Raw genomic sequence first — 7,707 nt, forward strand, 5'->3', positions numbered from 1 at the left:
AAAGTTAGCATATTGAAATGAGTTATTCAATCAAGTCTCAAATCATTATGTTTTATATAAATATTAAAATAAATATAAAATTTAATATAAGGTAAGACACCTCGTGTAAATAAATAACTTCTAACTCAATACTTAATGTTATAAAAGTTTAACAAAAGGTGTCTCTAGCTCAAGTGGTTGATGTGTTTAATTTGCAAATAATTGGCATAGGTTCGATTCCTATCGGTAACAACTATTTTTGATATTTATTAAAATACATGGGCAAAACAGTAATTTTAAATAAAATGTTTCCCCAACTGCAGATTATAAAGATAATAGATTTTATATAAATATTAAAATAAATATAAAATTTAATGTAAGGCAAGACACCTCGTGTAAATAAATAAGTTTTAAGTCAATACTTAATGTTATAAAAGTTTAACCAAGAGTGTCTCTAGCTCAAATGGTTGATGTGTTTAGTTTGCAAATAGTTGGCATAGGTTCGATTCCTATCAACAACAACTATTTTTGAAATTTATTAAAATACATGGGCAAAACAGTAATTTCGAATAAAATGTTTCTCCAAAAACTTGATGTTTCTAAGTCAATACTTAATGTTATAAAAGTTTAACCAAAAGTGTCTCTAGCTCAAGTGGTTGATGTGTTTAGTTTGCAAAGAGTTGGCATAGGTTCGATTCCTATCAACAACAACTATTTTTGAAATTAGTATTATAAAGATAATAGATGTAATTATGCAAGAGCATGTTCGCATGTCCTGTGGTATGTTATTAGAGATGCACACGAAGCCTAGGCACGAAAATCTATTTCAGCCCGGTCCGATTAAACCTGGCCCGGTCCCGGCCTAGGCTTAGGGTCTCGACGGGTCCTATATTTTTAGGCAAAGCTCGGCCCGACCCGGATAATCTAACTCAGCCCGGTCCGATCAAAACCCGATCAAACCTGGCCCGGTCCCGGCCGAGGCTCAGGGCCTCGACGGGTCCTATATTTTTAGGCAAAGCTCGGCCCGGCCCGGCCCGATCCGATTAAAACCCGGGTTTCGGCTCCGCCCGATTATGAATTTACATTTACTATAAATATAAATTATACTTTAAACATATATATATATATATTTACATATTCGTGATTAATAATATTATTTATATACTTTATTGCAGGATTAATAAAAGTACACGATATATATTTGGATAACATTGATAAAACATATTATTCAATAAACATGTTTATTTTTGCCAAACTTAAATATTTTCAACAAAGTAATATTTTCATAAAATATTTCATGCAAACTTATACATGTTTACGATGATCTAGTTGCTAATATATGTAGTCTTCAGAATCTCTAATAAAACTCGATCCAATTTAAATTAGAAAAAAGCCCGGCCCGATCCGATCTGACCCGAAAAAAAGCCCAGTAAGGCCTGCCTCAAGGGCCCAAACGAGCTCTGACATTTTCTGAAAGTCCGGCCCGGCCCGGTTTAAAGTCAAAGCTTGAAAAGTCTGGGAAAGCCCGAGCCTTAAAAAGCCCGGTCAAAGTCCGGCCCGGTGGGCCTATTGTGCATCTCTATATGTTATGACCGTTATGGACATGGTCCTAAATAGGTCTCAATAAGCATGTTCATAGGTTGGGCCTAGGAATGGGATTGCGCTTGAATTTAGGGTAAATGCGAGTTGGGCTGGTTTGGGCTCGCATCGCTGTAATTAAGAGCATCTCTAACAGTTTCTTAATTCATTTCCTAAATTTAATATTAAGTATTGGATTTTAGTAACTTAAGATATCAATAGCTATTCTCACCTCCAACAACATTCTTTATATTTATTCCGCATATAATATTTTATTATTAGAAAGTATTATTATTACATAAAGTGAAGAAAAAGAAAGTGCTTCTATCAAATATATATTTTAAAATAAAAGTTAGAAAAATAGAGAGATTAGTTAAAAATAAGGAATTTGAATAGATTTTAGTGGATTTTAGTGATTTAATGAATTACTAGGATACCGTTGGAGTAGTTTTTCTCCATATTCCTTATATTATACTTCAAGACTCCAAATAGTTAAGTTCTTGGAGTTGCTCTAAGGGTGAAGAGAGTCGAGCCATATAACAGGCTAATGTTAGCACACCTTCAATATATGCAATACAATGGGTTGAGCTTATGAACTCGTATTGAACGGGGTGTTCATGCGAGCTAAGAGCATCAACAACGGGCAGTCCCTTTTTTCTCATTTTCAAGACCCCACAACACAGCCACCTCAGTTAACCCAAATAGTTAAGTTCTTGGAGTTGCTCTAAGGGTGAAGAGAGTTGAACCATATAATAAGCTAATGTTAGCACACCTTCAATACCTTCAATATATGCAATACTCTGGGCTGAGCTTATGAACTCGTATTGAACGGGGTGTTCATGTGTGCTAAGAGCATCAGTAGCGGCAGTCCCTCTTTTCTCATTTTCAAGACCCCACAACACAGCCACCTCAGCTGAACTAGTCTAGGGAGAAGAAATGGCCAATTACTTCCAATGCAAGGGTCATTACACTCTTTACAAAATAAAATTCTATTCATATTTTAGGCCCCCTTTATAAACTATTATAATGAATGCTCATTGTGTACGATTCTTTAAAAACATTTTACGCTATTTAACCTCAATTTGATAATAAAAAATTTATTTTAAAATTTTAAATTTTAAAATAAAATTAAAATTATAATAATCAAATTAATGTGATTAAAATTTTAAAAATATTATTAAAATACAAAATATGTAATTAAAATGCACCATGTAATCAAAAATATCAAACTTAATTTTTTTATTAATTTAAACGTTACAACATAAACAAAAATTAACGATAATTATGGAACTACGAGATATACTCAACCAAGTCATTTTGGAGTTGACGATAGATCTGTTTATTACGCATCTGTATACTGTTTTGAATATATATTTCATACGGGATAAAAGGTTCTTCACCCAATTTTAGTTCCGGTAAACCATTTGTTGCATCGTCATAAGTTGGTAATGGACCAAATTAAGTGACATATGTGTCTCTCTCGTCTTTAACAATCATATTATGTATTATGATGCACGCTCTCATGATTCTCCCAAGATCAGCTCGGTCCCAAAAGCGTGTCGGACCACGTACAATTGTGAAACGGGACTTTAACACACCAAATACTCGTTCAACGTCTTTTTATTGTCTTTCTTGATATTTTAAAAATAATTTCCTTTTCTCACTTTATGGACGTGGTAATAATTTATGGATATACTGGATTAGGTGAAAAATAATCCTTGACCAGACGTTGATGATCTTCTTCACGATCTCTATAAATACATTTCCGAGCCGTGGATGTTGAACTCTGTCCATATATTTTATAAAAGAGCTCGACTCGACGATTGTCTTCAGCATCATCGCAAAACTCCTTAATGAATTCTTCAGTAAATTCTTTAGTGAAACTTTCCGGTGTGGGTGTTTATTCATGTTTATGTGATTTGAAAGAATTAATACATCTTGTTTATATAGAAAGAAAAATCGAATATATTTCAATGGCCAGCTTACAAACAAATAAAAACAAATACTAGCTTTCAACAGCTAGTTTACAAACAATTAAAAACAAATATTAGCTTCCAATGGCTAGTTTACAAACACATAAAAATAAACAAGAAAGACGAACTCTAGTTTTTGGACATAATTTTCTCAAGCAATTTTGCATGCGCCTTCCGCTGAGCATCATTCATTTTTGTAGTATCTGCCATAATGACTTGTAAATCCATCTCAGATTATTTCACCTCAAGATCCCTTAGTCAAATTTCATTTAGTTTATCCATTATGTCCATTTTTCTTTCGTGATTAACTTGTAAAGATTTCCATTCATCAACTTCTGCAGCTGTGGCCTTCCCTTTCCCTTCCTTTTAGTTGCAGTTTTTGTACCTTTAGGACGAACCTGTTCAAATTCATCGGATGTTGGTGTATCGTTATTTCCTTCTGATGAGTAAGCTCCAGAATTACTTAATTTAGTTCTTTTAGAACTCCCACTACTTGGAGGAGTTCTCCACTTGGGATGTCTACGAAGTTCATGCCAATGAAGCTCAAAATTAGACTTCTTCTTGTAATTAGTTTAATGATCTTGTTATTCCCAGTGGACTAACAATGAGATTTACAGAAGGGGGGTTGAATGTAAATCTCAAAACTTTTTCAAGTTTTGAGCAGTTTCTAAGGCTAAGTGTTTAAGTGAACAAATGTGTGTGAATTGCTTGAAGCTGATACAGACAGATATATATTCAAACACAAATGTAAAGAACACAAAGAACTTAAAAACTTTTCTGGTGGATTTGTTGTTCCACCAGAGATGTGTTATTTCAGAAAATCTGTGATTCAAAGAATTAAATCACAGCTGCTTCCTAGTACAAACTAGATGATTTTCTCATTTGATATTTCTAAACAGCTCAGGAAAAATTCACTTCTAATTACTAGCTGCTACTTGGTTTATATATCACCAAGTTTACAAGTGAAGACAAAACTGTAAAATACAATTGAAAGGATTCTTCACATGTTTCTTCTTCATTTCTCTATCCAATGCAATCTAGGATAATCTGTGAATCTTTGAATACTTCATTGTTTGCATCAGAATGGGAATGCTGCATTTTCTTGATTCCTCCTAGAGGCTTCCACATTCCAGTTTGTCTCTGTCAACCCATGTGCCTCTGTCAGCTTGTGAATTGTTACTATCAACTGCTAATGAACCAAGCATCCGTTGAAGCTTTCATCCGTTGATGCCTTATCCATTGAGGCTTTATCCATTGAAGCTTTATCCGTTGATGCATTATCAGTTGAAGTCTTTATCCGTTGAAGCACTTATCCGTTGATGGATATTATCCGTTGAAGCATTAGAGACATCCGTTGAAGCTTTGTTTCTTATCCGTTGAAGGTCTTCAATATCCGTTGATACTTCTTCACTCATACAAAATTACAAGGTATGAAATATTTACAATTAGCCCTCCTATTTGTATATCCATTAGTAGTCAACATGACTGATAATTTCCTACAACATCTAAGAATTATAACTTGAAACCGGAGAATGAAATGTGCAACAATACTAAACTTATTGCTAAGTAAAGCTACTCCTTCAACGGATAGCCAAGATGGTCTTATCCGTTGAGGCTACAAACACTAGATTTCTACTTAAGTGTTTTGTTTAACTTATAATCAAACTAATACACATATTCCTAACAATCTCCCCCTATTTATGTCTACTAGAACTGTAGGCATAAATTTGGGTTTAGCTTGATGATAACAAAATACTTGACAAATATATAAACTGTAATAAAGCAGAAATTCAAAAAGTGCTACAAAAATGTATATGCTGAGATGGTATTGAAGAATTACATTGTTTCCAAGGGTGCTCCTTTAGCCTGAGCAGATTAGTTTCTTTTCCTTTGATTCCTTGTTTTCTTTCCTAGCCTCCTGTCATTCTCCTCTATTTGAAGTTGAAGTTGTCTGTAGAATTCAGCTTCATCTTCTTCATTGATGTCTAACTTAGATTGCATATCCTTGAGAGTTTCATTACTGGCAATCTTGAGCTGATCTTCAATTCTGAAAAATCTTCGGACTCCTTTGTTGTCTCTGAACTCCATCAACCAATGAGGTGATTTGTGAATTGTAATTCCTCTTTCTTGAATGAGTAAAGTTCTAGGCAAAGCATTGGGCTCCCTCCAAGTTTTCCTTATGTTGGCAATCTTGTTGAGAATCTCAGTCTTGGCAGTCCTGGTAAAGCCAGAATCCATTTGTATGGCTGAGTAGACTCTAATCAAGGTAGAGTAGCCTTCATTCAGAATTCTGTAAAGAGGCCAGGTTCTTTCCCCATCTCCTTTATATTTGAACACTAGTCTTTCTGGTAGCTGTCTGTAGGCAGCTATTCCCCTTACTTCCTCCAGCTCATCCAGATAGAGTTCAATGTCTGAGAATTCTTTTATATCACAGATGTGAACATAATCATCTTTAGAGGCTTGAGGTTTAGGCTTAGGCTTCTGTGTGAATTTGATTGAGGCTCTAGAGGGTGTTGATTTGATTCTTCTTTTCTGCTTCTTTGATGGTGGAGAAGAGGTTAGGAAGGTGGGCAATTTGATGGTGTCCCAATCAATTGGTTCCTCCTTGGGAATGATTGTTTCACCATGAATGTTCATGAAGGGGTCAGGCACAATGGGTTCAGGAATAGAGGGTAGTGGTTTGGATATTGATTGGGTTTCTTCAGTCTTATCTACCATTTTTCTCTTTGCATTGACCTTCTTTCTGTTCCCTTTCTGTCATTCTTCTCTTCCCTTACTTCTTTCCTCCATCTCAGTACCAACCATATCCCCCATAGCTTCATCTTCACATTTGTCTTTAATTTCTTTCTGTTCTTCAGCCTGACTTGACTTTAGCTGTTTTTCAAGCTTTGCTTGTGCTCTTTTGTCAGCCTTTAGCTGTTTGGCTTCTTCCTTCAACCTTCTGGTTTCTTCCCTCTTGGCTATTGAGAATTTGGGATGTCCTTGCATCACACATATGCTCTTTCCCTCTCTGAAGATAATAGCCATATTTCTCCTTACAGCCACATCCATGGTCTCTTTGAGATATGAGATACTTCTACCCAAAAGCTTGTCCTCATCAGCCTTTGGAAGAGGAAAATCCACTTCTTTCAGAGGATTCTTTGTAGAGTCCTTATTGGATCTGTTGTTGGGCTTGAGGACTATAGGTTTCAAATCCTTGGAAGAAGTCTCTCCAACCTTATTCCTCCCTACTGGCTTGAGTTCCATAATAATTGATTCCACTTTTGTGCTGTGCTTCACAGATTGTGATTGAGAAGTTGTAGAACCAAATATTTGTTGCATCTTTTTATCAATCTTCTTCCTTTGCTCTTTGACTTGCAATTCAGCTGCTGCTATCTGGATTAGATCAATTCCATCAAGCTTTCCTTTGATTTGAATAATTGGAGAAGTGGTGATGACAGGAACTAGCACTTGAGAAATTTGAACTGTTGTTGATGGCTCTCCTTCCCCTTTCCCTTTATTCTCCCCTTTTTTGTTATCATCAAGGGTAGGAGTCAAGCCTTGTGCATTGGCCAACTGCATAAGTAGATTTGTTTGAGTTTGTTGATTCTGAATAATTGTGACCATAGAATCTTCAATGATTTGAATCCTGTTTTCCAATCTGGTCAGTCTCTTGTCAGCATCAGATTATTTCCTCAGTCTCCCCAACAAATCTTGCATAGTACCATAAGGTATGACTGAATCCAACTTCTCAGCATTGTAGGATTTCAGATCAGCAATGTCCTGTTTGAGCTCATCCACACTTAGATTTTGTTGGAAATGCTGCAACTGCAAGAGATACAGAGATTCCAGATGAGCTTGAAGAATTGCCTTGGTACCAGCATCTGTAGTCTCCTGAAGGGCCTGCTGAATTGTCATGACTTGTCTAATCAAAGTGACACTAAACTCTCTTGGTGTTGAGGCTTTTGCCCATGCCCATTCAGGAAGATCAGGAACAGAACTTGGGCCTGCTACTCCCCCTAAGTTCATGCTCTCATCCAAAGAATTAGAGTCATCATCATTGTTGAATCTGTGGGAATTGATTTTAAGTGAGGTAACACAGATTCTTCAATTACATCTGAAAGAATTGGCTGATGATCCAACAAATCATCTAAAAGATGATGATCATCAGGTTTTGAGTGGGGCTCCTCCTTGAGTT

This window comes from Apium graveolens, chromosome 5 (genome assembly GCF_009905375.1).
Source record: "Apium graveolens cultivar Ventura chromosome 5, ASM990537v1, whole genome shotgun sequence".
Classification (NCBI taxonomy): domain Eukaryota; kingdom Viridiplantae; phylum Streptophyta; class Magnoliopsida; order Apiales; family Apiaceae; genus Apium; species Apium graveolens.